The following is a 10,279-nucleotide window of genomic DNA, read 5'->3' as shown; positions in this document are numbered from 1 at the left end:
TGGAAGATAGTTGTCCAATCAAAACTAATGACCAATGAGCGGGCATGTCATAATTTCGACATTTTTGTTGGTGTTGTTTAAGATTCATAAGGCAACACACAATGCAAATCAGGGAGACTCCCTGAAATTACCAGGTTTGGAACTGCTGATAAGTTTGCTTGAGAAGACAGTGGCTGGGATCTGTGACCAAGGACAGACAAAATAGAGGGATTGAGCCCGGAGAACATCCATGACTGATGTTGGATTCTGAAGGTCTCTGTCCGATGGCCTGAGCCTTGATGTCCTTTTTCCTGAGCGCAAACCCAGGCATATTTATGTAAGTAAACTTGTCCACCCACACCAGAATTGGTGGTGATCTGTTTGATTGAATAGTTTTCCCATGGGTGGGCACCCAAAGTGGATCCTTAGAATTTGTGTTAAACAATAATTTAATTAATTCTCACATATCCAAATTACAATGGGTGATTTTGTTGGAATTCGAAATTAACAACATGGCTCTATTGTGGATACAGATATTGGAGTTCTTCATGACTTTGCCGAATACAGTAAACTAGCCGGCAATAGCGTGTACCAGCACTTTTTACCATTCTAGCAACGTATGGGTTGAACAGAACCCAATTGCCGGAGTATTACTGGCACCGGTAACACAGGCAATGGTAATAATGTAAATGCCGGAAATATGTGCTGGTAATACCAGGACAATGTTATCACCGGCATATCACAAGTATGCACTCAGCGGTAATACTGACAAAAATCTGTCGGTACTACTGACAAATACAAGTCGGTGATATGTCCACCTCAGACCTGCCAGCTAATGGACACAGGTGAGGGAAACAAGACCACAGGTGCACACAGGTGCACCCAATGCACACAATGCACACGAGCACTTTAATAAAGGGCCACACCCCACCCAAGAACACTTGCCAAGACAAACATGCTACCACTCATTATCATTGCCATGGACCTTAAGGTGCTGCATGCTGATGTGTAGCTGATGGTGCTGGAGCAGCTGCAGCAGCAGCGGTGACAGTAGACCAGGAACAGAGAAGGAGGAGGTATAGGAGGAGGAGAATACGGATACCAGTAATTCAGGTGGCGAGGTGGAGGCGTGCCATGATTTATGTACATGGGCATCCTCCTGAGCTCTCACAGTCATATACACAACCTGTTTGGCTTAAAGGAGGAGACTATTCTTGACTTCCTGGACCCCATCCAGGATGACACTGGGAGCAGGATCAGCATCAGGACAGCCATACCACTCCTGTTGAAGCTGGTGTTGGCCCTGCACTTCCTGGGTACTGCCATGTTCCAGCTCTCTGTGAGCCAACTGCATGACATGTCGCAGCCTGCCTTCTCCAGAGTGCTGGTGCAGGTACTGGAGGCTCTCCTGCACCATGTTGGCCAGTACATCAACATTCCAACCACCCAGGCACAGGTCAGCGCAACCATGACCTGCTTCTATGTGATTGCGGTCATGCCCAATGTGTTAGCAGTATTGGCCTGCACACAAGTAGAGCTTGTGGCCTCCCCCGCCTCAGACATGGTCTACAGGAACTGAAAGAAGTGCCATTCTGTCAATGTTCAGGTGACCTGTGACCCTGACATAACCAAAACGCACTGCTGTGTCCATTTCCCAGGATCAACCCAAGACTCCATGGCCCTGTGGAACAGCACCATGCCAGCTTACATGGTCGTCATGGAGGAAAAACGACCAAGGTGTTGGGTGAGTACATGTACATTCACAATTGCATTGCAGCATGGGTGGCAGGCAAATATGGGGTGTTGAAATGTCTCCAATGCATGTCTGGCAAACACCCAGAACATGCAGGGCCAACCAGAACATGCTCCAATTGACTGGCCACTATACACAGGAGTAGCATATTACTGGAAATGTAGCAGTCACTGACCAGGCCATATAAACACAGAAGGTCAAAGATATGCAGTCCACTACAGGTACCAGACTGCACCACCGTCACCCCTCCATTGCAAGCGAAACAGCAGACTAGGCCACCTAGGGCCATGAGATGCATGTCCTGGTAAGACATTAGGCATGCATGCATAGATTGACCATAGAGATTCTGCTGTCACAGGCAACACCACACGCTAGCATCATTACTCAAATATGTTAGTGTCAATGTCGATGGGTCTTGTACCACGCTCTGTTGCCACTTGCATGGTGTCTTGGTCCTTGTGCACGTCTGCAATAGAATTAGTGTTGAGGCAGATTGTTAGTGGGATTGAGAGGAAGCAGAGCAAGGGAGCTTTGATGTGCTGTTAACAGCTCCAGTTCAGAGAAACAGATCACTGAATATTTGCCGGTGTTTTGCTTGGTAGCCGTCACGTGGTGTTGATGCATGATCATGCATGCTTGGTTATCATGTTGGGTGTCGTGAAGTGCGTGCAGTCCGTGGTGCGAGTGAGGCATACTTTGAGGGTTCATATTTAGAATGGTGAGTTTTTACTGTGGTCACTTAGTGGAAATACATTTTCTGCCCCCACAATCCATTTCAGGGAGCAGAACAAAGAAAGTGCAAATGTGACACAGTGCTTGTATCAGTGGGCAACATGGAGCATATGTCTGAGCTATACCATCATACCAGATGCATGTCGTGGCTAACCTACACATGCAGCCAAGTGTAATATATGGCTGATGACACAGTTCAGCTACATGCTAGATGAGGCTAACCTTGTGTACTTACTCTTAGCAGGTGACTCAGGATACTCTCTGATTCTGTGGCTGGTGACCCCTCTGAGGGATCCCCAGATACACTGGGAATTAGCACACAAAACGGGTGCGTGTGAGGACCAGGCCAACCATCGAGCAGACATTCGGCTCTTGAAGGCACATTTCAAATGCCTATATCGTCTGGGGGTGCACTCATGTACAGGCCAGAGAAGATGGGGCAGATAGTCCTGGCCTGTACAATAAGCCATAGCATCTGCAGTAGACGCAACATACACTTTCCCCTAGATCTGGATATTTCTCCACCAGAGGATGATAATAATTATGATGCACCAACAACCAGGACCAGGCACATGCGAAAGGAGTCCAGGGATCGGCGCATGGCCCGTCAAGGAATCATAGATAATTCTTTCTGAGTACCCCTTTCACTTTGCACTTCCCTTGCACCTTAGCTGCATACGATAAGTACACATAATAAATACTTGCACCAAAATAAGGAATGTCCAATCATAGATTCAAGTGTAAACTATGCATTGAAATATTGAAGGAAAAATAGAACACCCTGTGCCCCCTCTCTGACCCTACACACCCTGTCTCCACACACACCCCTTTCCTTCCTCCAACATCCTGGCCCAACACACTCCCTCCCAACACACCCCGGTCCCAGAACCCCCTTCCCCTCCCCACACACCCTGTACCCACACCTGCTCCAGCTGCTCCACCTCCCCACACACCCTGTTCTCACACGCCCCCTCTCCACATACCCCAGGCCCACAGTGTCACTGCATGGCCTCTTGACCATGTGCCCTTGGATTGTTCAGGTGTGGTCAATAGCCACTGGGAGTGATGGTGCCTCAGGCTCATCTGCTGTGAGCTCCCTGGGGTGGTGACGGTTTAGGCCAGGTGTGACCCCTGGACCCCCAAGTGCTCGAGGGTGACCTGCAGGGTGTGGTAGAGGGACTCAGCCATTGCTGAAATCCGCTTATTCCCCTCACAGCCCCTTTGGATGAGCATGACAATAGCAGAGGTGGTGCATTCCAGGGCTTCTGCGCTTCTGCATGTGCTGCCCTGAATGCACTCCCACAGGAGCAGCAGCGCATTCAGCTGTTGCTGAACCACATCAGCCATTGCCCCTTGCTGGTCCTCCATAGCACAGAGGTGCAAATCCATGTCCTGGATATTGGGCGTGGGTTGGGGAGGGGAGCAGTGCACAGGGTCTGGGCTAAATGATAGTGTCAGGTATGGGGTGTGCTCCTCTTCCTCCACATCCTCCAACTCCTCTATGCGGTACCTGCCAGAATAGGGTGGTGGCTGGTGTGGCATTGCTGTTTTTTAGGGCATGCAAGGGATGATCGGTCCACTGCCGATAGGTGTTGTCTTGCTGGCAGCTTCCAGTGTTGGTTGGGCCTGCTGTGCAATACTTCTGACAGGTGGTTGTGGTGGTGGTTGTTCTGCACAGGGTGGTGGAGGTTGTTCTGCACGGGGTGTTGGAGGTTGTTCTGCATGGGGTGGTGGAGGCTGTTCTGCATGGGGTGATGGTGGTTGTTCTGCACAGGGTGGTGGTGGTTGTTCTGAATGAGGTGGTGGTGTGGTCATCCCGCTGGCACTTGCCCGGCCAGATGATGTACCAGCCATGTGTCTGGCGGAGGATGTACCTGTTGCAGTGAGATGAGGATCCAGTCAGTCTTCAGTGAGTCACATCTGCGAGCTTGCATTACACTGGTGCTACATTGTATGGTTGGTTTGCTCCCATGCGTGTTTCTACATGTGGGTTGTGAGAGTGTAATTTGGCTCTTGGTCTGCCACAGTAGCTTATTGTGTGCGCGTTGGCCCTATGCTTCCTGTACCCTTAGCTCACATGAGTGCTCATCATGTGTCCATGTGTGGGGCAGTGCATTTTGTCTATGGTGCTGGTGCATCACTACATCTGCCAGCAACCCCTGGCATGTGTGTATGAGATTGGCCCATTTGCTGTGACTGACATGTTTGACCCATTCCCTTGCTCATGTAGTGCTTCTCTGACTGGGGATTTATTTATTTGGACACATGATTGCCATTTACATGGGATGTGTTGTACTTATCACCATTGTCTTGTGTCCCGGCTCTGGCCTCTGCTGCCCCGACTCACTCAATGCTCTCCATGTGCAGTATGGAGCTGCACGTCTACTCCCAGGTTATCAGAGTCAGGGAAGCCACCGTCCCACCTCCTGTGGCTGCAGATCCCCTTTGATGGGTGTCCAGGATGATCCTGAGTCACAGCCACTGGTTGTGCCACCACTTGTGGCAGTCACAGGGCATGAGTGCGTGGGCCCCGCTACAATTACCTTATCCACCACCTCCTGCCATATGACCATCTAGGCACTGAGCTCTGGCTCAGTGAAGCGCGGTCTGCAGAGACAGACCTCTTGAAGCCTTGATTTGCCACTCTCTGGCATGTCTGCAGTGTTGGATGGGATGTATGGCAGCATTAAGTGGCTGAGTTTAAATGGATTTTGTTTTCCAAAATGACCAATGGAGAGCTTCCGGTTCCAGCAATGATGCTATTTCTGGTGTCGGTAATTCAGAATGTATGGCAATTGTGCTGCTATCATTGTTTCTGGCAGATGTTTGCCGGAATCAACATCAGTTTTTGGTACTTGCTGGCAATTCCAGAATGGCGGTAGTACCATTTCCAGCAAGGGTGGAAGTGCTTGCCCGCAGACTTGGAACATGCTGGTAATTCTGGCAGCCAGTATGCCAGTAACGGTTCTACCAGCACACCAAAATTACCCTCATTTTTCTGTGCAACTTGTAATGACGGCCATATTCTGTAAAGTAATTGGATACTCCTATTTGTGGGGTACATTTACCAGCCCAACAGAACTTCCCCTACATCACCAAACTGTATTTTCAGCAGTTACACGAAGAATGGCGGCGATGGCTCTGCTGAGCACTTATTCCCTTGCATCAAAACTGCATTTTAGCAGTTACCAAAAATAATGGTTGTGCTGGCACATATGGAGCGAGAGGAAACATAGAACACCCCGAGAATGATGCAAGTGTTTTCTTCATGTGCACCAAAGAAAAGAATTCAAAGGCAGCGCTGGTATGCTGCCAGCTCAAAACTTCCCACTGAAAAAGAAAATATTCTGTGTTTAAAATTGCTGTGCACTGATGCCATTTCCATTTTTTTCAACATTACAGTTTGGTTCCAGTAAGACACATCTATGTTTATCCATATTGAAGTTGTACACCAGCAAAGGAGGGCAGTCCTCCATGAAAGGCATTATGTGTAAAGTAAAATCTAGGAAATAGCAGAGAAACATGCGACAAGCATTTTCCTTTTACAACAAAATAACACAAGCAAACTCTTCACATGAAGCTCTCTCTCTCTCTCTTTGCTTATGTCAGTTTCAAAGAACCCTTGTGTTGAACAGATTCCTGTGGATTAGAAATTGACTAGTGCTATGGAAATGTTCAGAATAAAGATGCGAGGAAAAAACACATTTGTAAAGTGACATCCAAGAAAATTAACCCACATGTAAAAGAGTGCTTTTGCCAAGCAGGAAAATGCCTTTTGAAAGTGAAATGTTAAAATGATGCCCTGTGCTTTCCCAGAAAGGTGATGAACGATGGGGGATTGCTCTAAAATATACATGATATGTACTCCCAAAAAGACTTGGTTTCTGTTTAAAGAAAGGCAATAAATAAATAAATAAATACCAGCAGAACAGGTTTGGCAGGCACTGGCTTCAATGGGCCCTGCCTTCCCTGGGAACAGAATCACCACATGAAACTGGCCAAGGTGTGGGGTGTGCCGACCTTGTCAGAGTTCCTGGCATTTCTCCAGCCAGGAACAATGGATCAATGGATCAGAGGAACTGGCCCTGTCATTGGCAAGTGTGAATTCCTGGTCACACCTCTCTTCATCTGCCAGAATGAAAGGTTACTATGGAAGCCCTGCTTCCCAGAGCTGACACAGTGGGGGTAGGATGACTGGGGAAATCTTAAGGACCGCCCTCCAGTGACAGATGCCATCCATTTGATTTAAAGGACTTTTGATACCAAAGTATTTATTTCAATAACCTAAGGAAACAGTAATGTGAAATTATGACTGTTTAAATGTCATTTTTGCGCCATTAAAATAAGACATTGTTGGTTTTTCTGACATGTTGTGGACGCAAACGCCAGTAGGATGTCATTTCTGGGTAGAGCGTACATGGTACAGTTTTGCAATTTAATGAACATTTTCCCAGTGAAAATATATAAATATGTAGACAATTGTAGAATTTTAGGTGAGGTGCTTTCCATGGAAATTGCGAAAGATTGCCAGAATGAGTAAACAATATCGCAAGCACTTGACGTTTGGACAGAAATGTCCCTTATGAAATACGTAATCTGCCTATCTAATTTTCCTGATGATGCCATTTGTAAATATAAGAGTTTTGCTCCTTAACTGATTTTGGCAAAAGTAACTTTGGTAGAACAAAGCACATTGTAGAAAACACACACACTAAAGTTGAGTCACTTCCTTCAGTTTAATCTGCTGACAGGGAGGTGGCGATATCCACCAGCTGTCCTATCCAATTCTTAGAGATAGGTCTAGCTTAGTTCTTCCCACATCGTAAAAATCCTCAGATGTCATCCAGCGTTTATAAGGAGGAAGCTTATGGGGAGTCAGGACATTCAAAAATCCAAGATTCAAAAAATCCAACTCAACACCCAGAGTTCCTGACATCCAACATTAACCCTGCATGATTCCAGATTCCAGCGCCAGGCCAGGGGTAGCTGATAGCAGATCCAGGCAGAAACTCTTACCCAGGCTGAACCTCCTATCCAGAAGTAAACCCTACAAAAATCCCTATAATTCAGGGAAAAAGGGGAGAATGCTGCTGAACCCTTTTGGGATTATCCTGCTATGACCAGCTACCTGCTTTACCCAGCTGATGCACCCTGCTGTCTACTGAGACCAGACTCCGGTTGCCCTGCTGTGTCATTAGAGGAGAGCCCTGCTGTTGCCCAAGTGAGATCTTTGTTCCATGTCCCGAGGCCCGGCTGGCTGTCCAAACTATTCCATTCATGTGCTTGGTGTAAGTATTTCCCTTCCCCAGTAACCAAAAACTGCATCCCTTGCTATGTTACCTGGTATTATGTACAATCCCATAGAAATCCTATAAATACCCTAGCAACATCCTTAAAATTGTCAGAATGCTCTGTGTATCCTGTCCTTAGGAAAATCTGTGTTAATTTTCATGTGTTAGCGCCATTCTTTCCAAATCATTTCAGTCCGCTATTTAAATACTTAGTACTATTTGTAATAAATTAATAAATTCCCATATAGAGCTGAATGCGGCATGGATAGGTTGACCTTGCAAGTAACCTCCCGTACCGTGTCTTTCTTTAACAATCTAGCCATTCAAAATATAGTTGCAGTAGAAAAAATCCTTTTTCTAATAAAACTGAGTTGCCTGCGAAAGTGTTTAATTTAAAATAAAGGCTGATTTTCCTTTCCCTGTTGGAATCCCATACTGTCACCCATCAACAGTCACCCTTTCACTTTCATATCATACCTGCTATGTGCCTTTGTATATTAGCATTAAAACCACATTCCGATTTTGTCTGTTTAGCTCATTTTCCAAGTCGTTTTGCTATTTTCAACCTGTGAAACGTAACAATTGCAATTTTGTCACGTGTGATTCTTGCTGCACTGTGTTTCCTTCCAAAGTCGTTTTTCTACACTGCATGCCCATTGTTCAGTACATTGCTTTGTAGCTTGTGAGATTTCTTACTTATTTGATACCGCCACACACATTCTTGTCTTATTCATTCACCCGCACATGTAAAACAACTGTTTAGTAATTCTGAGTGCCATTTTGCTCATTTTTCAAGGGAGCCCGATGTTTACCTCCCATTCAAGGGTGGTGGGTCGGATTTTCGATCCAATTTTTGCATAATATACCTGACTCCTTGCCACTCCTCTCCACTAACACACAACATTTGGTTAACATGGGTTTGAGGTAGTGTTGCAGGGGGAATGCTTAACTGTGGTGCCAATTAAAAGCACTCCCCACAAGTAATCTTGCTTTCTTTCTATTGTGCATTGTGTCTCTTATGTTAGAAGGTTAAATTAAGTGCATTCTATCATTGCACTGTGTAATTATCACCACTCTGGTGATGGCTGCCCCATATTGAATGTGTTTTTTTTCTTCATAATTAAAATAAATAAATATTTAATAATTACACACCGGCCTGGTTTATGGTCCATTGCGACACGGGGTGTACATTAAGTGGGGTGTGAGACAGGTTGGCTGCCTTCTCAAAGCTGAATGCAAATTCATAAATTCAAAAGCATTTTGATTGTGCGCTGCACCCGTGGCCAGTATAAAGAGTCATATAAAGGTCTGGAGTGTGACATCCCTATAAAATCCTTAACATATTTACTGTTGTCAACCCCAAAATTCCCTAAAGGGTGGGGTGCATTAAAAACACTTTCAATTCCCCTGAACCCTGCCACAATGCAGAGGGGTTACAAATGATCAACTGAATACCTGGGTTTGTATGCTGGGACAGGACTGTCTTCCCAAATTTACACAGAGTGGACTCACTGATGAAAAAGCACACCTTCTATTCGGGTGAGAAATTGGCTCCTGAGAGAAGGGAGATTTTGCCGTCCATAGTGGTTTCAAATATGAATAAAAGTGTTTGGTCTGAAAAGCTTGCTGTGTTATTAAACTGCCAGTATTGCTAAGAGCGCAGTACCAGTCATAATTCTTTTCATATGTGATTTAGTAAAAAAAACTGCAAGCGTTTTCAAGTAAGCAGGCAAATAAAAAATACAAAGTGCTGCATGTGTGAAATTGTTTTTGCAAATAGAAAAGTGTGGCATATTATTTAAATTAAACATCTTCATTAGAGTGAAAGCCTAATATCGTTCATTTTTCAAGGTGCTACATGTTATCAAAAGTGAACACCAAGCAAAGTGATTTGACTTTACATGTGGTGGGGTTAAAGAGTCTGTGATTTGAATTATCTAAAAGCACTGGTGATTTTAATTTGGTAAACTTGAATTGTCAGTAAAGAAAAGCATTTGGGCCATTGAGTGAGGTAGCGTGTGTTGTGTGATTTTGCGCAAATATCAATTTTCCTCTTCTTAATAAATATATATTGTTTCTGTACACCGCTCTGCTTCTTGGCTAATCTGGCATAGGGGTGAGGGACCCATGGGGTATTATATGAGCCACATACAGGACTAGTGAACCGAAAAGGAATATAGGAATATTAATGTGGTGCTTTCGATTGGGGGGGGGGATAATTCCCTGCATCGATGGTGGCTGTATAAATATATCTAACAGGCACACAAGGCTAATAGCACACAGGCAGGACAAGGGAGTGCACACATAGTTAATCAAGTGACAGGACATCCAGAACAGGACTGCAAGACTTGTCCTTGGCCTCAAGCCCAGGGACCGTATCTCTCCAGGACTGAAATCGCTACACTGGCTCCCTGTGGCTGCGAGGATTAAGTTCAAAACCCTCTGCATTGTCCACAAGGCCTTCTGGGGCCTTGGGCCAAAATACCTTCAACTCTCTCTTCCTAAATATCTTCCTTCTCGAGCT

Source organism: Ambystoma mexicanum, chromosome 7q, assembly GCF_040938575.1.
Source record: "Ambystoma mexicanum isolate Mex_15411 chromosome 7q, UKY_AmexF1_1, whole genome shotgun sequence".
NCBI lineage: Eukaryota > Metazoa > Chordata > Amphibia > Caudata > Ambystomatidae > Ambystoma > Ambystoma mexicanum.
This window is presented reverse-complemented; position numbering follows the sequence as displayed.